This window comes from Ursus americanus, chromosome 18 (assembly GCF_024610735.1).
Source record: "Ursus americanus isolate L20-20 chromosome 18, mUrsAme1.1.p, whole genome shotgun sequence".
In the NCBI taxonomy this organism is placed as follows: domain Eukaryota; kingdom Metazoa; phylum Chordata; class Mammalia; order Carnivora; family Ursidae; genus Ursus; species Ursus americanus.
In genome coordinates, this window is record NC_142144.1 from 44,230,925 (window position 1) to 44,255,868 (window position 24,944).

Genomic DNA, 24,944 nt, shown 5'->3' on the forward strand with positions numbered 1-24,944 from the left:
ATTAATCTGAAATTTTCTTTACTTAGGATTAAGTTTCATCATTGATCAGACTGAAACCACCGTATTTTTCTTTCTTAAACGCTCAATTGCATGAAAAATCTTCACTTCAGAGTGATTAGTACTTCATGTGAATATCATTATGCGTTTTGCTTTCTGATATCTTGACAATGCAGTTTATCCCATTCTTGCTGGGATTCTCTCTTGGCAACAATTTTTTATTTCCTTGTGTTCATTTTTAGGAAAATCCTCTCAATATTGTTTTATGTATTATTTTATAGGAAGGAAGCATGTAAAATACTCTTGAACTCATTTTACTTGTGAGTTTGAATAGCATTCAGATTAGAATGATTTCCCCAGAATTTTATAGGCTTGCCCAATCCAGCTGTATATTTTATATGCTAATGTAAATTCTATTTTTGTTCCCCTTGGGGGTTTAAGTGATTATAATTGTTGCTCTTCAAAAGCCAAACAGATGATGATTGCTGCTTCAGGAGTATACCAAAAGAAACTGGGTTTCATTAAACCTGCTCATCCACTTCATAATTATCTCCATTTTATCTAGCTAAGAAGCAGAAAAAAATGGCAAGTACAGTTCATTGAAGCCAGTTCAGTTATTTAAACATCCCCTTATTGAACTAGCAGGAGGTGTAAAGTAGGGGGAATGTTTTCATTCTAACACTGATATGTAGCCAGTGGCCCAACTCAAGAGTTAGTTGAGCATCAAATGCCAGAGGCCACAGGGAAGGAGAGGGGAGACAGTTTGAGCCATTCTGCGAGGAGTCCTCTAGTACATACCATAGTACTGCAGTGACAGCGATGCTGAAATATTCTTTTTGCTTGTTCTTCCTGTAAGTTAAAAATGAAGTTAGCTATGTAGCTTTCTACTAAGAAAGACTCAGAAATGCATCCGAAAAGAAAGAGAAATTTCCTATGTAATGTAAAAAAAAGGGGGGAGGATATTGATAAGTTCCAAATACCAAATCCTGAGACTGACATCAGAAATCCTTCAAAGAATCCTTATGGTCATACAAGCCTTGTGATCTGATCATGGGTCAGAAAGCAGATTCTTATGGAGGTTGATTTTCCTCAACAGAAAGAGTATCTTCCCATTCAGGTGACCTGGGGCTCTGAGTTATCTGTTCCCTTGTCCTAGGGGGTGGGTGGAGGGGGGGCTTTGGATTTGGCTTGTATTGGAACGTGTTCCTGACCACATACATTGCTGGCTGTCCTGATGGCACAGTGAGGGTCCTTGAACTCTTACCCAGGGGAATAGAAGAGTATCCAGAGTCACCAGCTGTTTAAGCTTCCAGCTGTGAGAAAGCCCTTCTCTGTTGGTTCAATGAAAAATTCTGAAAGAGCTCCCTCCTCTAAGATTTGAAAGAGCCATGTTGTAGAAACCAATTTTCTAAGGGTAGACTTAGATAAAACATTATTTTCATAAACAAAGAGAATGGAAGGTTTTAGTTTTAGTTTAGTTTTGTTTTGTTTTGTTTTTACAGATTTTCATTTTCATGTTCCATAACAGTCCTGCAAGTTTCAGACAATTTCACTTTTAAAGTTTTAACATAGAGTTGTTATTTTACAACCTGATTTTGAAACTTTGGTGGAATCATATTGAAAAAGGGGGGAAAAAGTTTACTTAATAAGAAAAAGGAAATATGTTCCTGAAAGACTTTTGGATAATTTGCTGGAAAGTTCTATACATTAAAAAAATAGTTATTTTCCTCTCAATTCGTATGCCACAACAATAAAAAATTTTCCAGTTTTCATATGTGTAATCTTATTTTGGCTTCACAATAACCTCATAAAGGAAGAAAAGTAAATAATATCATTTCATTTTATATATAGAAACAAAGATTCATAGTTTTAAAACTGGAATCTCGGGTATACCAACTCCTTGATCAATATTTTAACACCTAGATCTACCAATAGCTTGCCAATACATGATGTTGGAATTACATCTAGACTGTAAGAGTCCTTTCTAAACCCCAGGGTTGGGCTAAAAATGTTCCCAGAGAATGAGTATTTTCTCAATCTTAGGTCACCTATGCAATTTGCAGTCTTAGATCCTGGGAGAGGATCTATCAATGGCATGCTCTCTAAAAACTCTCTGAATTAAAAACTCTATCTGGTAGTGGGACAGTATTAGAATTTTCTTGGATTCCTGTGCAGAAATGTGCCAGGGTTTACATACTCTGATTTCCTACCAACAAGGCCTATAAAAACCATAAGCTAAGAATATACCAGCTGCACCTGGAGCTGCTCGAGGCAAAAATGGTGAAAACTCTGTGATTGGTTTTCTCACCTCTCCATCACCTTCTGATACCTCTAGGACCTGGGCATCCTTTATTTCCCTAGGGCTGTGCTGTCCCTTTACTCATATTGTTAAAACCCAAGGTCTCCTAGGACAATATCTCTTTCCCTTCCAAGGTGACAGGTTGTTAATCTAATAAATTATTCTCCACTAATGGGAAGATATTAAGGAGAGCCCTTTTTTTCAGTTAATATTTAAAAGTCACTCCCAGGGGAGATGTCCTCTCTTTTGTTAAACAATCATGGTGAATAACTTGTAGGGTGGTCATTGTCAGGCCAGTATGAATATTTTTCTGGTAGCTGCTTTTCTTAACCATGCGGCCCTTCTTCATCTCTATCACTGAGGAGACTGCTTACTTATCTTGAAATAGGACGGTTAAAAATGAGCTCACTCACCAGGAAAATATAACTAAAAAAGAACCCTGCCTTATCTCTGTTTATTAAATAGAAGTAAAAGCTATAAGCTAGAGTAAACACTAAAAATATACCCATGCCAGTGGAATGACTGTAATTTCCCAGGGCCATCTTACACGTCTGTTCTTCAATATGACAGGAAATTGTGGAAAATCGTGCTGACTCTGTGACCTCACGGGCGTAAGAATGTAAATCAAAGTCTCCCAGTTAAATCTCTTTCAGCATAACACAAAGTACAAATTTGGCAATTATTCTAATTAATCTGTTCAACAGAGAGCCACACTAAAATAGTTCAAGCCACACTTTAACTCCAAGTTAACTGAGCAACTGAAAAATTGGTACTGTTTTGTTTTGTTTTGTTTTGTTTTGTTTTGTTTTGTTTTGTTTTAAATCACTGGTTCATCAGAATCATCCGTGGAGGTTTTTATAAACACCTAGGCTTAGATCTCACCTCAGAATTACTGGGCAGACGTCCTGGGATACAGACCAGCCATCTGTACTTTAAAAGAAAAAAACCTCCCCGGTAGGTTGAGGCTTCGATCCACAGCTATGTATGAGAACCTCCAGGCTTTCCTTTCACCAGTTCTAACGGTCACTGAAGAGTCACTCGTGCCAGGCATTCTTCTAAGCCCTTGACAAGTATTTTTTCACTTAGTGCTTACAATAACCCTAAAAGGTGGGTCTTATTCGTATAGTACTTATTTTACTGATGAGAAATCTGAGGCTTGGAGAGGTCGGGGAATGTGCCTAAAGTCATATACCAGGGATGTGGGAGAGGTAGAACCAAAATCCACATCTGCTCGAATACTGTGAACCGCTACAACCCTGAGAAGGCCTTTAAAATATACAGCTTGAAAATGCATGGCTGTGTTTTATAGCTGTAATTTCCAACCTAGAAGCTCCCATTTTGCTGCTTTGATTATCCTAAGATTATCCAGAGTGTACAGGGATTGTTTCATTTTATGGCCTTAAAAGAGAGCTACTATATTCATGTGAGAGGAGACATGGTCTAATAGGTAAAAGATTTCTTAAAATTATGGGTGAACTGTTTTGCTTTCTTTGTATAAAAGTCACAGACGACTTTCTACTTTAGGTCTTAATTCAGAAACTCAGGAGCTGCTGTAAACTACCTTTTAATTTCATGGCTAAAAAAATATTCAGAGATGACACAATGTTAGAAGAGCATACTTTTTTGCTTCCAGGTTAATTTCTTATTAAAAAATATTAAAAATTACATAAAATCATTGCTGAGAAATACAGTTTCCACTGTGGAATATGCAATTTTAGGATTTGTTCTTTCTGATTTGGGGCTGACACCATTATTTAGAATAGTGATGACTCATGTCTAGGACTGAAATCTGTTCTTCATGGGTTTATACATTTTCCCCTTGAATTGCACCAAAAATGGTTTTTTAATTGGCTTTAACTCATGCCCAATAAATTGGACAAAAATTGATTGCCGCAGTCATGTTTGGTTTAAAATTATTCAAGACTGCGCCATGAGTCAAATGAGTGCGTGATCGAGGGCAGCGATGCTTTATGTCCTCTGTTTATGACAAATAATGTTTTTTCAAAATGGTCATAATTCATATCTAAAAGTTAATATATGTTCACAACTTAGAAAGCTTAAAAGACAGTAGCAGAGCCACGTTAAAAACTTCATGTTAAAAATTTCTTTTATTTTTATATTATTTCTTAATATCTTCTTTTTCCAGTTCTCCTAAGACTACAAGTTTGGTCATTATATTCCTTTAAAATTAAATAATTCTGCATGTAGTTCTTGATAGATTCTTGGTCATAATATTAGAATATTTTTTTTAAAGATTTTATTTATTTATTTATTTATTTATTTATTTATTTATTTATTTATTTCACACAGAGACAGCCAGTGAGAGAGACAGCCAGTGAGAGAGAGACAAGCAGGGGGAGTGGGAGAGGAAGAAGCAGGCTCCCAGCAGAGGAGCCCGATGTGGGGCTCGATCCCAGAACGCTGGGATCAAGCCCTGAGCCGAAGGCAGACACTTAACAATTGAGCCACCCAGGCGCCCCTAGAATATTTTTAAATAGCAAAATTAAATAAATGAGAATGTTCAGACTGTAGCATCCTATAGAGTTGAGACCGGGAGCCAGTTTCCCATTCTCTGCAGAGTGATTTTAAAGACAAATATTAAACAATATGAAAATTGAATTAACTCAGGTGACTGTTTAGGGCATTGAAATAGCAATTCACTAAATGGTACCTGTCAGGAAGCCAGTTTTTGTTCAATCTCATTATAATTATTTACTGTGTTATGGTTTTCATTTATTTATATGCCATAGAAATATAAGCAAATCACTTTAAGGTCTTTGCTAGTTGGGAATAAAGGTGCATTTTATGAGATTCTCTAACAACTGCAGGAAAGGGTATAATAGGGAAAAAGAAATGATTAATTAAATGAAAAGAACATCCCTTGGCCATAATATAGGTAGACATTAAGTGAAGGAAATAGTTGATATTATTGAGTATAGTGAATATTAGGCAATTCTAAATGGACAGGATAGTTATTTTCTTATATTGTATTCTTCGAAGAAACTGGTGGAGCAATTTCTGAAATTTTTGTCAATTTGCTCTATTATATATGTATTTTTCATATGTATTAAATCTCAAGATTTGTTTTTGTAAATGAATATTATTTTGTTTATAAACTCCGGGGCTGTTCATCTGTCCTCTCTATGAATCTAAGCCGTCTTTTAAGTGGTCCCTGGTCCTCACCATTTAGTATCTACCACCAGCTTCCACCTGCTGACTACAGGGCTGAAGCTTGAGCTCTTCAGCCATAGTTTTTGTGTGTTTTTTTGACCCCAAACACAAAACTACCCGTTTTTCAGGTATATAAAAAATAATGCATGCTCAGAACTTTTACAAACCCAATAATGTGGAAAACAAAGAAAAAAAGATCTAAAGGTCCAATTCTTATTACCTCAAAATAGCCACTGTTTAATGCTAGTGGCTGTTCTTTTTGTGATGAATATTCTCAACAATATTTCATGGAAATCTTTATCTATCACAAAATTCCAAATACATACTCTCCTTTGCAATGGCTTATAACTGTTTACTGTGGTTATAGAGTAGACTTCTGAAAATTAAAATCTACAAAAACTTAATAATGACAATTTCCTCAAAACCTAATATGACTGGTGGCTTGGACCTCTGAGGACATCATATTTTATGTTCCTCAAAATCCTATTGATTTGACCTGAATCGTTTTAAAGAAGTGAATCATCTCAGTATCTTTTATCTCTCTTTCATTTGTCAGCAATAGATGGCATGTCAAGACTTGAGTATGATTATTTCCATTTAAAAAAATTGAGTTTTGTCTTTTTATGTTAATTGTAATCTCTATTTTCCCTGTACTTTTGTTCTCTTGTGAGTGTTATGTCATCTTTAATTTCTACTATATATATATATTTTTAAATTTCTGCTATATTTCTTTAGAATTACTGGATTTTACACCTGGAAAGTACCGCAGAGGTCATCTGATAAGTGGTTGTTGAGGACTTAGGCCATACAAAGGAACCACTTGGGGTCAGATCACACCTCTGTCAGTTTCTAGTGGTGTGATCTTGGGCAAATTACTCAACTTCTTCAGGCTCCTGTCTTTAACATGATAGGATTATTGTGAGGATTAAATGATTTAATGCATGTAGAACATTAAAATGCTGTCTGGCATGCAGTACGTACTCAATACTTGTTACCAATGATCATTATTTTTACAAATCCAGTCTTCTGGGAATCGTGGCATTTAGGGTGCCTTGCTGTTAAGGAATCAGCTAGTCAGTGGGAGAAATAATACTCAGACTCATGTCTCCTTTCTCCGAGCCTAGGAATCTGAGCTCAATGCATCCTTCCTAACAGTGTTTTTAAAGCCCCCTCTTGGGCACAGAGCTGTCTTAGAGGCATCCATAGCTAATCAGGGTACAGGCTCTTGTGCCTGGTTTCTCACGCTCATAGCTGTCTTGGGCTTTTTGGCTCAAAAATAATATTTGCTCAGAATGCTATCACTTTCTCAGGGCCTTCTATAAATATTTTGGCCATCAAAACATTTTCATTATTATCAGTGAATCCCTTTTCTAGACCTATCAGTCTTCCCCCATCTTTATTTATCCCCTTGCCTTGCCACCTCATTCCAAGGGGTCTTAGGGTTGTTGTTGTTGTTGTTGGTGGTGGTGGTGGTGGTTTTAACTTTTTAGCTTCTTAACCCTCCTTATGTCTTGATTCTGATTCCTATACCTTTGAGTCTCTTCCCTCTTGGCATGCCCAAAATTTACACTTATCAATAGATATATCCTATATCCAGTAGTTTTATGTCAGTATCACTTCTCGGCCTTTTGGCTAAGATCAAGTGTAGTAGTTTTATGCCAGCATTTTCCTCTGCTGGCTTTCAAAGCCTTCCATGATGTGATTCTGGAAGACCTAACCAACCTGATATCTTTGCTCTCCAGCCCACTTCCTTCACTACAGTCAGCCTGGTCTCCTCTACCAAAGTCTTGCAGTTTTTTCCTCTGAACCTCATGTCATTTGCTCCAAACATACACACACATGCACACACCCCAGTACAGTAGATTTATATAAAGATCTTTTAAAACTAAGGACTAAAACACTGTAACATATATTTATATTTTCTCTTTTATAACACCTTGTAAGGAGGCCCAGATCTTCATGTCTCCTTTTGATGTGGCTAATATGGAAACATACCTCTCGTTTAGCATTCATTTCAAATCTAGGAAATAGTATTCTAGAAAACATCAGTGCCATATGAGTTAAATAATGAGCTTTGACATAAAAGAAAGGGCTTTATTTTTATTGTCTGTACAAGGAATCTAGAAATATCAGCAAAAGAAAAAAAGAAATTTCACAGTAAATTGTGTCAAAATAATTCAAGGAAATGTCTATTTGTTACTCAAACAGCTTAAACAGTCTGTAACACCGTTCGTCTGTGTTACATCTTCCAACTCATGTTTACAAAAACTGACATTTCAAACAACCATAATTTCTAATTTCTTATACCAGAATGACAGTGACCAAAGAAGAGAACATCATTTTTATTACAATAGAATTCTCAGTATTCTCTTAAAATGCACATTCATATGCTCAGTCAGAGAAACAGATTTCCCGTTTAGCCACGTCAACATGAAGGATTAAAAGGGGTTGGTGTGATGGCAGTAAAGAGCAGCTCTGGCTGTTCTGTGTGTACGCATGTGGGTTTCTTCTCAGTGCTAATTACACTTCCTCATCGAAGTCTGGCAGTCACATGACTGGACTGGGCTTTGTGTGATTCGGTCTCATCAAATTATAAGGTGCATTTAGGCACAGAGAGATGCTCATTGAAGTTTAAAATGAAAACACCATTGTTTTTTTAATTGTAATCTATGAACTTAGACCTCAAAAAGTATAAGATTCATTCTTTGATCAGACTGCAAAGTTTTGTTTCCTTCCATTCCACTTCTTCACCGAAAGTCCATATCCCTAGCTGCATCTCTATCAATCCATGGCGATGCTAGCCACGAGGGAACTGTGAAAGTATAAACCACAAGCAAATTTTAGTATTCTTTTGGTATTGTATGTTTTCCAATGTCAAGTGTACATTATTTCCCCCTTTTGTTTCATTCAAAACAAACAAAAACTATTATAAAAAGCATATTCTCTTGTGCCCTTTATACACTTTACCTCCATATTCCTTTGTATATTTATTTTGATAGATTTATTGAGCACAGACAACCTAAGAAATAGAAAGCTAGAGCAGAAAGTACTGTTAGCCTATGTAAATGGAATAAATATAATAGCCTATAAAAATGTGGAGAGGGGGAATGAGCCTAGGGAAAGGCCAGCGGTAAGGGGATTGAAACTGATTTCTTCCAAGGTCATTAATGACTAGTAACTTTTAAATTCTTGCCTGAGAGTTAACATAGAATGGTAAATAAAAATGGGTAATATATATAATTGAATAATAAAAGAATCTCTTGGCATAAAATCAAAATATTTTAATTTGATTAGACTGTGATGGTATGTATTTCATTCAACTTGATTTCAGTGTGTAATTAACTGAATTATAACTTATACTTAATACCAAACACCAACATTTTGAGCCTAACTAAAGTAACAATAGTCATAGTCAATGCCAAGGAGAGTAACACATTGTAGAAAGACTGACATTTAGGAAAGCTTCTCTTTATTCCTATTAATCTTAAAAATGTAACCTGTATTCCTAATGCCTCTGTTATGCTCCTGAAAATTAGAAATAATTTATGTCCTTCCTTACCTTCTGGGTTACAATGATAAATATGTAAAAGTGCATTGAGCTTTTTGTGATAAAAGGTACTATAAAAATCTAAGGTGTTTTTATTATTATATCAATCAAATGGGATCTCAGACTAAGTTCCTTTTTGAAGACCCACAACTTTTTATGGGCAAATAATGAAATTGTTTTGGGAAATATACTGAAGCCACATAAGAGGGCAGGCAGAAGATTTTATGCCTTTTGAGGCCTTTTAAACTTGGTTACAATTAGAAATGGGAGAAGATATTTATCATAGCATTTATCAGTTGGGATACTAATGAGAGCAAATGACTATATTTAAGAGACAGTATGTAAAAGCAGGAACTCTAATTCTTGCTTCATCAAATAAATGTGCTAAATCACCATTTTTGTTTCCATCATCATAGTTACTGTGTATCAACTGTTTCCTCTGTTTCAGGAAGTTTGAATCTTTTACACTCCTGGTTACATTTAACCTCACAGTAATCCTACATTAAGCATTATTATCACCATTGTATAGATCAGTAAATCAAGGCTTGGAAGAGATTAAGTAACTTGCTAAAGGCCCACAGTGATGGAGTCAGGTTCAGATGGGGATGTGCCTGAAGTACAAACTCAAACTCTTAACAATTTGCAAAATTGTAGCTCATGATAGAGTAACATTTTAATATCTATTTAAAGGACTAATTTCTGACAAGCTATACTATTAAAAACTTACAAGGAGATGTACAAATATAGGCACTCAAAAGATGCTTGAATCAAAGTGAAATGGGTCTTTTGTCAAAGATCAGGAATAAATACTTAGAAACAGGAACTGATTATGTATTGGTCATTTGACCTTCACCTGAAGATAAATAGTATAAGGACACTATTAGTTGTCTGATTTGTTCTTTGGTAATAGATTTATAATCAGTTTTAAACAAAAATATTACAAAATTAGGTATTTCTAAAGCTCCTGATTTTTTTGCCTTTATACTTCATAGAGAGAATGTTTTCCTTAAAAATCTATTATCCCATTTCCCACAGAAAGGAGTTAATAGTGGAAAATCCCCCTAGAAATAAAATAAGCATTTTTTGATTTTTTAAATTATTTTTCATCATTCGTAATGCCATACATATCATTTATTTGTGACAAAAATTAGGAGTCCTTTTTTATAATCCATGCTAAAACACTTTTCTGTTCAATAGTGTAATTTTCTCTTTTTAAAATTATCTTTTAGTTTTGAAACATTATAATGTACATTTATACAATATCTTTTTCTCACATTTTGAACTTGGTGAGAGTACATCTTTTAACCCTTAGGTATCTTTAAAAAGTCCTACCTGTCTTGGCAAAGAATAGTTTTAACTGTCCATTGTATGCATATTTTCAATTTAATTAAGAAAAAAATAAGCATAGCTTAAGAGGCTCCTTAAAGCTGGCAGTTCAAATTTAAGAGTATTTGTAACTAGCAGAAAAATATCTTATTGTCCAATTATTTGAAGATAATCGTGACTGAAAGGCTGGAATTTTAAAGACTACTTCTTAAAATGCTTGCATAGCAGCCATTATTTAAACCAATATAACATTATTGAAAATGGTGATATGGAAGGGAAAAGTTAGCTTGAATAAACATAAATTTCTCTCTCATTAAAGAATACATACAGCACTCATTCGTCATACACTTGAATTAAAAAAAAAAAAAACCCACCTGTTTTCTGGGTTGGAAGATATGAAGCATTTTTGCATAAAGAATTGAAAAGAAATGTGGTTGAGATTCCTTGACTTGTATTTATTTGCTCATCTCCCTATGAGTAATCAGATAAGTGCAAAGTTTAAAATAATAGTTTTTTAATGTATCTAAATAGTTTAATAAGTACTGAAATATATACCTGCACCTTAAATTTTTTTTCTCACTACTTTTCCTAACAAATTCATGTTTAATTCTTCTACTTCCCACTGTGATTTAAGCAGCCTTAATAGTATCAATTAAGTGTATCCTGGCGTTGACCAAAGTTTTGGGGTTAAAGTAAAAACTGATTTTCTAAAGCTGCATTAACTATGTGTTATCACCAGAAGGTTCTTTTTAGACATGTTGCTAAAACTTGAGATATAAATGCTGTTGTGGAAAATGAAATGTATCCTGTCATGCACTCTCATAAATGCACACCAGTGAATTTACAATCCACTCAATGACAGAAAGAACAAGGTACAGTGCAAAGTCATTAGTGAATCAAGACACCAAGGTCACTGGTTATATTCTGGTCATTATACATTTTAAACTTTCGTGAAACATTTAGTCAAATTATCATAGAATTTCCTGCTATCCACAAAAGCAGACATACGAGTGTAGGTATAAAGTGTGCTGTAAGAACCTTGTGGTGTCAAAATACACACATGGAATTTTTTTAGTTCCCTGAATTACCCCCTAGTAATTATCTGAGTAAAGGGGAAAAGGGTGAAATATATCTCTTATTCCTGTAAGTGGGTAAGCTCTTCTGTGGTCGATAATTTCTTAGGCTATTCTAAAAATTACCCTGGCATCTCTGGTGGCTCGATCACATCAACAAAAGGTCAAGTTAACCTCAGTTTATGGTAACTCCTCTGTATCCAGTTGATCTGCTTTTCTCAAAATAAAAGGAAAAGTTTAGATTGCATTAGAATCAGTTTCTAATACTGTAGTCAGAGAGCTTCCTTTGCCCCGTGTTCTGATAAAGACAGATTTCTATTTTCTATCAGATTGCTTTCAGTTGTTCCTTACTTTTTATTTCACCAAACTTCCCACAACTTTATACTTTTGAGATTGTTTATGCAGGGTAGCTACGACTAGGAATCATGATCGAGATGCTGTGTCCCTTTACTAGTCCTCCTCAGTTTACCCTCCCCAGATAATAAAACCGGTGGGCTTTTTCTCTCACAGCTCCCCTATCCCCCCCCCCCCCTTAAAAAACAAAACAAAACAATATCCCATTCCAGGCGCCCCCTCTCTGCCTGCCGCAAGCATTTTAATGACAGTTTACTTTAGCGGTCTATCAGCAGACTGCTGCCTCTGCCACCTGAATTTCAATTTCTTAATTTACAGCTCAGATAAAACAGAATGGAGCAGGATCCGGGCTGCTCTCTACATTGGGTTGGCCTTATCAAGCGTGAAGTTTGGCGCATTGCAAACCTATTCAAGTGATTATCTGTTGAGGACCTCTCGAGCCATCTCCATCTCTGCAGCGGGCTGATAAGACAGCTGTTTCTCTAGCCGCCGTGTCTCCCCGGGCCTCAGTCTTCTTCTGATACAAACTCTGCCTTTGTCACCGTGCCCCGGTGCGGTCACTTGCTCTATGGGGCAAGGGTCTGATCTGAACACACGTGGGGGGAAAGTGCGAGTGTGTGAGAGAGCAGAGGAGGGAGGAAAGAGGAGGGGGAGGGTGGACGGTAGGAAATAGTGGAGGGAAGGAGGGTTAGAGACCGGTGGGAGGTGGGGGCAGGGCTGCGTACCCTGAGCAGTTGATAGCTCTGATTGACTGGTCGCTCGGCCCGGCTGTATTATTTCAAATTAGACGTGCATCGCACACAAGTGGAAACATAAATCTTCAATATAAGAAAGAGCCTCCGAGCATCGGAAGCAGAAAAACCGTTTCTTCCCAGGTCCCGGTAAAGGGGCCGGCCAAAAGACTGATTGCCACCAGCTGAGACAGATGGTTTCCTTTAACTTTGGAAAACTGCTATTTTTAATTACTTGTATTAATTTTGCATGAGATGTATCGGCTCCAGGAGGAAGCTTAGAGAAAGCTGTTAGCATCCCTGAAAGAAACGGACACAAAGCTCTGATTTGCCTTTTCTCACCTCCAGTTTTTCTTACCTCACCCTTGCCTGGTCGCCCAGCTCTCCCTTTGCATGCTCAGCAAAGACGTGAGTTTATCCTGCTAAAAGTTGCCACTGTGTAAAAGAGGGGAGGAAAAGAAATCTGAGGACATTTGTGGGAAGCTTTACATAAATGATCGTGGATCCCAGGCTGCAAATATATTTTCCGAGACACTCTGGGGCACGTGCAACAGATCTTAGTCTGAATCTGAATATCTGCAGTCAAATCACTTAAAGGAGAATGAACTTCATACAAATTTTGCCCAGGGGAAAAAAAAGGAGGGAGGTGGGGGAGAACACTCTAAGCTGGTCTCAAAAGATTTACCGCGACACTAGATTACATTTAAAAAATTTTAAACACTTAAATAAACAATTCACATGTCTTTAAATGTGAGCAGTAACCTAAGGTTTTAGGGGAATTCTCCCTGAGTCTACTCTCTTTGCAGTTTTTTGTTTTTTTTTTTTTTCTCTCGAACAGGAGTTTAAAGCAAAATATAAAGAGAAAGTGAAGGATGTTTGTGATCCTGCTCACTGCCGCTTCTGGCACTGTCCCTGATGGAAAGTGTTTGCAATATAAAGGGTCCTTTGCAAAATAGTCTAGGAGGTCACTTATCTTCGGATAAAAGACTTTGCCCCTTTGCCAGTAGGTGGATGGAGCCGGGGAGGAACTGGGGGTGGGGGGAGCAAGGGGAACGGGTAAGCGTTTTTTTTTGTTGCGATTCCCGCTGGGAATTTTGAGGATTAAGAACTCTGGAGTAGGTTTAGCAGACTTTCCGATGACTACCTGGATTTTCATTTATTTTGCACGAACACTTTAATGAAAGGCAGGCTCACCAGGGCAAGGGAGTGTGTGAAAAGAGTTCAGTGGAGGGTGTGCCCAGAGTTCGGGGCTCTAACCCTCCTGACGGTTTGTCACCAAGGCCAAGTCCTAGCAAAAGCCAGCCTAATTAAAAATAAACGTGTTTCTGTGAAGTGGGACAGCCTCTTCCTTAAAGTCTGTGGAATGAAACGTTCCCAAGAATTGCAGTTTCCGTGTCTTACTTGGGAGGGACAGAAAACACTGACAGGCTTTGCAAACCTTTATTTTGGATCGGCTCGTCTCTGTCCATGGTGCTAATTTCTGCCTCATTCTCTTGCCCGGTAGCCACGCTCTAAACTCAGTATTGGTGTCAATTTTCTCGAGAACTTTTTTTCTGTTTTCTAAATTGTAGAAGGAAAGTTGACATCCTCCTTTAGGTAGAACAAATAAAAGAGTAATCACCAAGCTGTGTAATATCTATATTTCTCACGCAGGCATTAAACTGTCACATTTCCAACATTTTGAACCACAGACCCCACCCCCACCCCCACCCCCACCCCAAACTGTCCAACAAACTCACACAGAATATTTTTATTCTTCTGAGAGAGTATAATGTTTGGAACTAGTGCCCTAAGCCACACATTGTAAACTCACCTAAACAGCTTAACTGCTTTATTTACTTAAAAAAGTCACAATAGTAGTTTATAGTGTCCTTTATCATAAAATGCTAAAATCACACCCCCCTCAACTAGTGTAAGGGAGTTATTTATTCTAAAAGATATTGACCACAATAGCTTATGAGTATTCCTGCGAATGAGTGTTGCTTTATAAACTGTAGCAAAATAATCTACTGAATTCATTATTTTTCAGCTTTGAGAACTATTCTTTTTGCAACTTTCTCCACATCAGACTTTTTCTCCAAACTTTCAGTGAGTGACCCCCAAATCTATCCATTCTGTGCTGCAGTTTAAAATAATGCCAAGGACTTTGAAAATATCAGAGCTACGATGACAATCATAACTCAGATGTCTTTTAAATGGCATTTCTAGTGCAAGTTCAGATGCTGTGGATAATTCTTTACCTAACTATGGGTGAAGAGGGGTTGATTACAGTTCCTTAATATGGAGTGTGATGTTTACACATAGTCTTTATTAACTGCAAGCTAGATTATGTTAGTATTTCAGGCTGTGACAACATGAATTTCAAAGTGAAATCTACATCCAGATATCACTTATTTTAAATAGGCTGTATTCAGTTTTTATTTTTAGAAGTTGGATAAATACACATTACGTAAGATATATGTATCCATTTAAATGTTTTTAAATTTAAAAATGTCTGTTTTATTGAGGAAGTAAACTACTTTTTTAAGATATTTTCAATCTTAAGTCCATTTTACCTATATAGAAAAAACAACATGTTGAAGATGACAACATTTTGAAAAACATTTGCTCCTCTGCCCAAACTAAAGAAAGCATATATACCCAATCCACAGAATTTAGCATTTTGCGTTTGAATGGATAAGTTCACTATTTTCCAAATAATTTCTTTAACTATATAACACACAAGCTAGATTTTCATCACTCCACACCACACCCAGCTTTCCTTATCTACCCTCCCCCTTTAGGAAAGTATACCATTGTAATCTGCAAATTCTTGTGGAAACAAACACACATCTAAAAATAAAACGAAGTATTAGTTTCCACCCAATTAGATGATACTTATGTAGTTGTAAGTTAATGGTAAAGATTTTCTACAGAGTGCTGAGAATATTACATGAATACATGCAATTAATTCAATATTAAGAGCATGTTAACAAGGAGAAAAGACAATTCACTTCATAAATAAGTCTGCGTAAACAGTATTATATTTTTATTTAAATTGTATTTATTACTTTAAGAGTTATTTCTTTATACTGACCTGGGGATGAGGGGAGGGATTGAAGGAAGATGATAACAAACACAATCTTCAACTGTTTATTCATACAGTGATTAATCTATTTTAGGTGAAGTGGAGTCTTTCTGTCTTTTCCCTTGACTTGTCCTTCCCTCAGCCCCTTCACTCCATTTCCTCAAGCTCCTTTTCTTTCTTCTTCCCATGAGTTCCACCCAGGTCTAGAGAATAGATTTAAGTTGAAATTAGGACCCCAGTCTTGTTGTTATATAAAAAGTGGGGCTAGGGATTAGGACATGGTAATTATAAATTATAAGATAACAATGCTAATTATAAGATAACATATAGATTCAGGCCTCCTTTCCCAACCCCCCCCCCATTATTGTCATGCAAAGTAATAGAACTTGAACATATTATACGGCTGTACGGGAGATAAACAGGTCTTCTGTTCTTTGCCATTAATCATTTATCCACACTCAAGGACATTCTCAAGGAACTCTGAATCACTTCACCCCTCACTTTGTAGTCATTTTGCTTTGTGACTATCTGTCCCTTTCCCTCCACCCCACTCCACCTTCCTGCAGTCTCTCTTACCTGTACCTCCTTTTTCTGTTTTCAAAGATAGCCACTAGTAGTAAACAGGTAAAGGAATTCCTTTTAGATAGGCATGAGCATCTAGAGAAGATACGTTACATTGTGTAAGAAACATAAGTACTATCTAGGAAGTTGGCACTGTCAAGATTAAAAGAAGAAATTCAGGCTGAAAAAGAACCTAGGTCAAGTTAATGTTGTCTCTATTTATACATCAAGTCAATCCTGAGGACCACGCTTTCACTTGTAGGAAGAAATAAATACCATGCACAAAGCTATACTTCAGTCTCTTGAATGTTATTAAAATATGGTATTTAATAAAGTAGTCTTCATCTATAAAGCAGAAGCATTGACAGCACTTGGTCTTCTGGTTAAACTTTCTAAATCCTCAGAGAAAGAACCCAGATAAAGATTCGACTAATCTTTACTGTCAGCAATACATGTGTGGTCCAAGAACTGTACCGCCAGCAAGTACAGAGGAGTGGCTTGTTCTAATTTTATATACAGATGCTCTTTTTGAGTCACCATATACCTCAGAGTAAAGGACCTTAGCTCTGTTCAGTACCTCTTTTCCTGACAGGATGTTTATCCTACACTTTCCTAACATGAAATGAAAGCTAATTCAAAATTCAGCTTTATTGAAAGCATTTCTGAATTCATTCTTATCCTAAAAGGATGCTTTAAAAAATAAACAAGAGAGTTGCAATATGCATATATTAAAGTAGAGAAAGACATAAAATTGCTTAATATCTAATACAGAATACTGGAACACAAATCGAAAAAGGCATGCGGGCAAGTAATGGATGTACTTTCATCCCTTTCACTCAGATCAAAGAGAGGGAGCTCTCAATGACTCATACATACCGGACAGAGTTTAATGTTATAAAGAAACGTGCCATAGATGCGGCAGTGATGGCAAGGAAAATGAGTCTTTCGGAAGCAGAAAGATTTAAGAGGAAAGAAGATCATGCCATATCGCAAACTCTGATACTACAGTTCCAACCCTCCCACGTTGCTCTTTCCATCTCTTTTTGCTTCTTGCATTTCCCTTCGCCGCCTGTGTTAAGTGTGTACCTCCCCGCACAACTTACCTTGAAACGGGACTCCATTGAGCTCTTGAGAGTGACACAAGCTTCTAGCCAATCGGATCAAGCATGCTCGCCCGGGCGGCCGCAATGGAAGCATCTAGACCAATCAGAGTCCTGGGGAGATGAGCAAGTTACGTTGTGGCGCCACTCGGCGTATACTTCCGCGCGTGCTGCCCGGGATAGGAGCCTGGCAGAGCAGCTGCACACACGGCAGTGCGGAGGCAGAGAAGGGGTTGGTGATACGGTGCTATAAATCTGTGGTCCAGTCCACCTCCCTTTTAAGACGTCCTCCCCCCTTATTTCTGTTCTCAGTTAGAGATGCAGCAGCTTACTCCTGTAGCGACCTACTAAAAAGCAACAAGGAGAAAGACATCGTCTTTTTGAAAAAACGTTCTTTCGCCTCTTTTCTTTGTTCCTTCGTTTGTTTTTCTTGCCCCTTTTTGTTTAGTTGAACGGCAGTAGGAGGATAGTCTCTCCGTCTTTTTAAACTCTCTTTTTTAAGTTTCCCCTCCCCTTTCATATTTTTTTTTCGCCATTTCTTTTAGCGTTGGACTTTGGGGTCGAAAGCATTTCTTTTTATTTGCTTCTTTTAAGCCGAGCACAGTTTAGGTTTCGTGCTGTCTTAAGAGAACTATCCAGCAGCTTCTTGCTCATCCTTATTGGGAGAACTGCACCGTTACTTTAAAAACACACATACACAAAAACCTTAAGGGAGAAAGGTAAGTTTCGGTTTGGTTTCTTTAATCATTAGTTGCAGCGATGCGCTGGCAAACCCAGAAAACCTGTAAGTGAGCGGAATACAGAATATGAAGTTAATTGCACATGTTTGTCTCATTTCAAAGCTACTGCTCTGCTTTTTAATTCTAGAGAGCTAGACTTAAAGACAGGGGACGCATGCTTGACGTACTGAATTTTCGTAAATGTCAATGGCATAAACTTAAGTGGTAAATGTGGCTAGAGTAGAGCAGGGGTACAATGGGAGTCTAGGTGTTGAGTGAGCTACGGGATTGAGGTTGGAAGTTCATTTCGTGGGAAGAGAGGGGTAACTTGGATTTTGAGGGATGCATGCCTCTACTTTGGCACAACCACCGAAGGGCTGGAGAGGCTTTAATACCATTGAGGGGAATCAGAAGCCTGGACTTGCAGATTAGACCAGCGAAAACCCCACACTTAATTGCATTAACCAGATAACATGTGCTGGGGAGATGGGATTGCCAGATGGAATTTAAATGCACCAGGCTGCTAGTTGTAGTTGACTGAAAAAGTACATGCCGCCTGAGGGCTAGGGCTGGGCTGGGGCTAGGGTGGGTAGAAGCTGTCAGAACTCATCATTGCTAGGTGTGCGGGCTCTAATTCATGGTTGCCAGTTACCGTGATTCTTTTTAAAAGAAGGTAGCCAATTTAGGGCCGAATTCTTAAGCCTGTACCGGATATGAGATTCCCTTTGTTCAGAAAAGCGTAAATAAGATCCTTGGAGCTGTGTCTGTGGAGTGGCGGCTGCTGCTGCCTTGCTGTGCTGGGCACTGGGAACTGGATTCCAAGCCCTGTCCTTGGTCCTACGCGGCTGACTTCGGCTTCCGGGCGAAGGGGAACCCCTTCGCAGCCGCGAGGATTCACAGTCACCCCAGGAGCCAACTCGGCTACGTTGCCCTCACCCCCTTTCTCCCCCCCCCCCCCATAGCTATTGTTAAACTGACGCCGGGAGAAAGATGGTTGGGGGTGAGACGCTGGGCAGACACATGTTTCATTTTAACTTTTGTGATTTCTCAGGGTTAGGGAGAAACCAGCTGTCTTTCTACTGCGGAAAAAGAGAAATCAGGGTAGATGTGGAAAAGGGGGAGGGTGTTCGCTGGGCGGGGAGGACCCAGAGGGTGGTGGTGGCGGTGAACGAGGTGCTGCCTTTGCCTAAGAGAAGTTTAAATTATTGGCACGAGGGGGTGTGGGTGAGTGTGCGTGAGAGCGCCGGTGTGGTGCTTGAGATGGAGAGAATGGGGAAAAGGTACAAAACCGGTCGGGGTTGTTAATTTCTCCCTGTTCTCTACCCCACCCACCCTCTCGGGTCTAAAAGCCAACTTGGCGGCCAGCCTCCAGACTCGACTCTGCCATCTCCGGGGCGGTGGGGTCTGGGGATAGCAAGGTGGCAGTGCCCTGCACGGGAGCTCCGCGCCGAATAGGACTTCGCGTGGCCATTGTTGCTTAATTTATGCCCAGCACGTTGCTACGTACCCACCTATTTCACGTCTGTAAAGAATAATATGAGAGCTATACAACTGTGGCAAATTGGAGGTTGGATACGTTCCCCGTTTGCCATTTTCAAGTACGGGTTAGCGAAACTGATGTCGAGACTTGATATTTTCTCTTGTAATTGCCAGCTGCAGATCTGGCTTTATTGTGGCCAGAGTGAGAGAAATAGTCAACCATTTAGTATTTACTCTTAACACTGCTGGGATGGGAAGAATGTCTCTTACTTTCTCCCCGAAATGCAAGGTTCTTTCCCCTCCCCCACTCACAAACACTCTTGTTGGTTAAGATTCTAAACCTTTAGCCTTTCCCCAAATCTCTGTTTATATGTATATATACCCATCTTCTGGATGTTGGGAATAGGAGGGAGATGGAGATGGTTTATTTCTTAGGCCTACACTGCAGCCTATAAAATGCAAGCTTAAAGTGGGGTGGGGGCGGTGGAGAGAACAGAGCAGACAGTAGTAACCGAATAAATTGTTTTTCTAATTGGAAATAAGTTCCTAAAGGTCAAAAAAAAAAAAAAGTGTGCATGTTTTAGGGGTGGTAGAGTAGAAAAGCTGTTTGGGCCTGTAAGACTTCCTTCGTAAAATGGCTTCTTAAATGGGACATCTGAAAGGTTTGTCAGAATCTGAACAAATAAGTCAGCAAAACAGGAAAATGTTGATTGTTTAAAAGTCGCTTTTTGGAGGATTTAAAAAAGTAACTATCTCTCAGTTATTATTGTCATTCCCTGAGTCTGTCTGTCTTACACCACTCACTCCTGGGTTCTTCTTTCCTCTTTTAACCAAGTGCTTAGGCACCCCGTTTTAACCTGTTCTGGAGTTCACGAAAAACGCAACGTTTACAGGTCGAAGGGGATTGGAAGACTTGGGGAACTCTGTAGAGAGGTCTCCCATAACTTCAAGAAGTCAGCTTCAGGAAGTAGGGCGTAGGGCATTCTAAGAGTTTTAGGCTTGGATTGGCAAATGTGGTAGGCCCATTTTTGCCTAACGTTTGAAAGCAGGCATTTTTAGCAATCCTGCCTGCCTGGGATGGGAATATTATAATTAACTGTTTAGAGGGAGGTCAAAGAGGCGCAGGCGCTTTGAGCAGTTTTCCCAGTAACCCCGTACAAAGTCAATTAAGGTCATTTAATTGCTAATCGGATTTGGGGTGACAACAGAAATGCTGATATAGAATCAATTAGCTATTTCTGGTGTCCTCAGTCTGGGTCCCCTAAATTGAGGGATGAACTGTCTCCATTTCGATTTTGGTTATACCCGTTACTTCACTACCCCTGATTTGACTTCGCCCAAGAGGGCAATTTTGTCTCCTCCACCCCCGCCCTGGGTGAAAGAAGTCCTTCCTCCATTCTGTCCCCCCCAACCCCGCCCCGCCCGTCGCGTGGGGGCGGGGAGCGCTGGGCGCCCTTAGCGGACCTTGCTGCATCAAACCCGCATCATGCCCTTGAAGCTGTAACCTCGGTCACGTTCTTGCGGCGACTCAGTCGCCCACTGCTCAGTTCCTTTCTCTTACCTTCTGCGATTTCAGGTAGGTATGACAGGTGATATTTTAAGTTCAGGTTTTAAGGGGGAAGGATTAAAACAGAAGCCTTTGCAATGAAAGCAACCACAACAACACGACAGGTGCTCTCGTAATTAAGCGGCTGAGCAGGTGTAAAAACGTGCTCCCACCGCGTGGCTCGGGGTCGGTTTTGACTCCCAGTCGCGGGGCTGAGTCTGAGGACAGGCACAGGTTTTTCTGGGGAAAGGCGATTGAGCAGGGCGTGGGGGCGGGCCAAGGCTAAGCAGCGATGTGACGCCCCCTCGGTGAAGAGTTGGCCATTTCGGGGCTAACGTGGGGGGCGTTGGAGGGATGCAGCGAGCGGCAGGCTCTTGTATAGTCGAGTGCAGGATTTCCTACTTTGCGTTTGAAGCAGAGTATAGCACCCCGCACAGGTACTCGGGCTTATTTGAACGTCAGATTCCATCTAGAGAGGCAGAGAGGGGCAGCCAGGGCTAAGCCTTTAGTTTTCCGCTAAGGGACAGGACGCTTCGGCTGTGAAGTAGGGGGAAAAAAGAGCCTTTTAACTCTGCTTGCAGTATATGTGTATGTATGTATGTATGTATGTATGTATGTATGTATGTATGTATGTATGTATGTATGTGTATATATCTGATACACATATACATCAAAGTAACCCCCGCGCGAGTCGCTCTGGCTCCGCGTTAGCGCCTGGAACCTCGGGGTTTGCAAACTTGCACCGGGAATCTACCGCCTCTGGGCGCGCGACGCTCTCCGTGCTGCCAAGGGAACCTGGTCCCAGAGCTTGCTCTGAATCGGAAGACGGGAGGGACCGAGCGGAGCGGCCGCAGCCGGGCGTCTTCTCGCAGGCATCGACCCCCGGGCGGCCGGGCAGGGCACGCGCCGGCGGCGGCAGTCTCGGCGCCGCTAACTCGCCGCCGGCCCCGCCTCCTGGCGCTCTTCCAAGCAAGCCCCTCCTCCCCGCCCCGCTACAAACGGCGGGACCGCGGCGCCTGGGCGTCACTGAGGCAGCTGCCGGCCGGGTGAGGAGGCCGGTCGCCGGCGCGACGCGGGTAGGGCGGGGGTTTCGCCGGGTTCCAGTCTGCCTTCCCGCCTCCGCCAGGACTGGGGACGCCGCCGCCGCCACCGCCTCTCCGCGGAGCCCGCCCGGAGCGACTCCTCCGCGGCTGTGCTGACGGCTGGCGGCGCGAGCCGTAGTAGCTGCAGCTCCGAGTCGTAGCAGGCAAGTGCGGGGGCGGGGGGGGGGTGTGTGGGAGTGGGGGCGGGGAGGGCGGGCACGCGGCGCCTGGCCTCGGGTCTGTTTTGGACTCCGAGGCTAAGGGCTGTGCGCGGCGCCGCGGCGCCGAGCGGAGTCCGGCCTCCGCTTGGTGGGAGCCCTAGTCCGGCCTCGGGCGGGAACGCCGGTGGGGGTGGCGGAGGTTGTGCACGCGAAGTTCCTAGAGCTCGGCTCCTTGCGGCGGGAGTAGAGGGAATTGGGCGCTTCGGGAGGTGGCACCGCCCCTCCTGTGGGCACAAGCTGGTTGGGGGCGGCGGGAGCCGAGCGGGGCCAGTCGCGCCAGGCAGCGTGCTCAGGCCTGGACGTGCCCGGGTACGGCCGCGTGTAGCGCGAGGAGAACTGCGCCGAGACGCAGGTGAGTGCTTTGGAGGGAAAGTGGGGGGAGGGGGCTTTTCTAGAAAAAGGGCAGCATTCCTGTGGCGGACTGGCAGCCCCGCCTGTGGGAGGCTGTGTGCACTGGGTTCTCCAGTCGGATGGTGCCTGGTGGCATGCCCACTTGGTACGGCGCCTCCTCGCGCGTGGTCCTTGGAGCTCCTGGGGCGTCTGGAGACTTGGGGCGGCCACGCAGTGTGCGGAGGTGGCATGGGACTGGGGGTGGCCAGGGCAGAGCAGCGAGGATCCCCCGGGCCGCTCGCTCTCTTGCGCGGTATTAGGTGAGGCCGGGCGCAGCCGCGCGAGGTCGCAGCTCGCGGTGGCATCCTGGGTTTGCGCGCGAGCAGCGCGCTGGGCGGGAATCGCCGGGCGGGCCGAGCCGGGCCGCCGGGCGAGCCGGACTCCGGGGTTTGGCTCGCTCGGGTAGGTTGCGGCAGCTGTGCCTTCAGCTCGGCCGGGAGTGCCGGCCAGTTGCGGCCCCCGTGCACGGACCAGTGTGCGTGCACTGGTCTGATTGGTGGTCTCGCGGGTCCAACATCGGTTCACCAGCAGGTGCTCCTCCAGTGGTCTTGACAATGAGCAGCAGGCAGTCTTTCCACAGCGCTGCTTTAAAAGCCTAGTTGTTATCCTGGAGGGCCGGGGCGCAAAACCTTGTCTCTAGATGTGAGCACGGAGTTGTAGCTGTCCAGATGGTCATTTAAAATAGTGTGCGTTTAAAAAGATCATCTTTATGATGAAAATTTCATCTCCTGTCTTCTCCCTACATTTTCTCAGAATGTGAGAAAGGAGGACTTGTTCCCAGTTATCTATTCTCTTTCATTCCCTCCCCAAAGAATGGTGCTTAGCAATGCTAAGTGAATATACCTCCATCAAGGACAAAGAGTTTTTCGAAACTTAATTTTTTTGGTGGACCTACCCGTAATAATTCTGTCTTCATTAAAATGTATCTCAGCCCCGAACTTATGACAAATAAGTCCATTTAAAACCACTCAAATACCAGTTGGGGCGTGATTTCCCCATCTCCTTAAAAAATCAGTTTGAATTACTGGTTAGTTGCCCTTGAAGAGAATCAAGAACCGTTTCCCCAGAGTCCTTTGAATTTTTCGTTTGTGCTAAGCTCGCTCTTTCTTGTGGAAGCTGACCTGGAGTCTCCATTTTGGTGAGCAGGTAGAAAAGCTTTCCTGGATCTACTTTCGTATCTAGACCTTTGGGTCTAGAAATGGTGACTGTTTCACTGGATGGACTGGAACATTACTGCATTTGTTTTTGGGTTATTCTTTATGAGAGGTTTGTAGGAATGATGATTTAATACTGCTCAGGTGGGGGTGTGTGTGTGCATACTTAGAGAAAGTTCCTTTGGAAATGGGGGAGGAAAGGGAAAGGGCAAGAAGAAAACCTGTCTGGAAAGTAATGCCTGGGGTGGGGTAGGAAAAATTAAATTATGAAGAAACATTCCAACCAGTTTGATGTGATTTCTCTGCTTTTTTTGTTGTTGTTGAGAGAATGTTTTTGTGTTTGTGTGATCAAACTGGCCCCTTATTGCCTATTTGGGTAACTTGGTGCTGCCACCTTTCGGGAAATGAGGTTTTTTATTTACCCTTCAAAGACAGCGTGAGGCATTTAAGGCCCCCCATTTTCTCTAGGTGTTTCCTTCAATGTGTAGTGTTTGTTCTTAGGAATCAGGTCAGCTCTTTTAAGCTGTGGACACTGTTCCTGCGGTTGAAGAGAATTTTAGTTTTAGGGTAAGCTCCTGGAATAAAACAGGTACCCCCAAACTGGTAAGTGTAGGCCAGGCCTGTTATTTACTACTGGACCTTATTTTCTAGGCTAAGAATGCGTGAGTTAAGAGTTCCGTTTTTGTTTTTTTGGGGGACAGGTGGGCAGGGTTGGTTGGTTGGTTCTGGTTAATGCTTCTTCACCAGAGAAACAAGGTCCTTCTCTTCCTGGGTTTTGCACTTTTTGTTTTGATCTCTCTCCTGGTGAGATATGGAACAGCAGTGCTCTAAGTGACATTTCTTTTTCTTTCTTTTTTTTTTTTTTTTTTAAGATTTTTTATTTATTTGACAGAGAAACAGCCAGCGAGAGAGGGAACACAAGCAGGGGGGAGTGGGAGAGGAAGAAGCAGGCTCCCAGCAGGGGAGCCCGTTGTGGGGCTCCATCCCAGAACGCCGGGATCACGCCCTGAGCCAGAGGCAGACGCTTAACGACTGAGCCACCCAGGTGCCCCCTAAGTGACATTTCTACTACCTCATTCCTTAATCCACCCTTTTAGATTTTTGTATACAGACAGATGTTCCTGGCT

The 24,944-nt window shown here is 41.3% G+C and overlaps 1 protein-coding gene across 1 annotated transcript in view; it reads left to right on the top strand.

Annotated features, from left to right (window-relative positions):
* Positions 1 to 21,994: 21,994 nt before the first annotated feature.
* Positions 21,995 to 24,944, top strand: part of ELAVL2 (ELAV like RNA binding protein 2) — a 134,538-nt gene continuing 131,588 nt past the window's right edge. The window contains exon 1 of the mRNA XM_087869610.1: positions 21,995 to 22,216. The gene's annotated coding sequence lies outside the window, so the exon portion shown is untranslated. The remainder of the gene's footprint in view (positions 22,217 to 24,944) is intronic.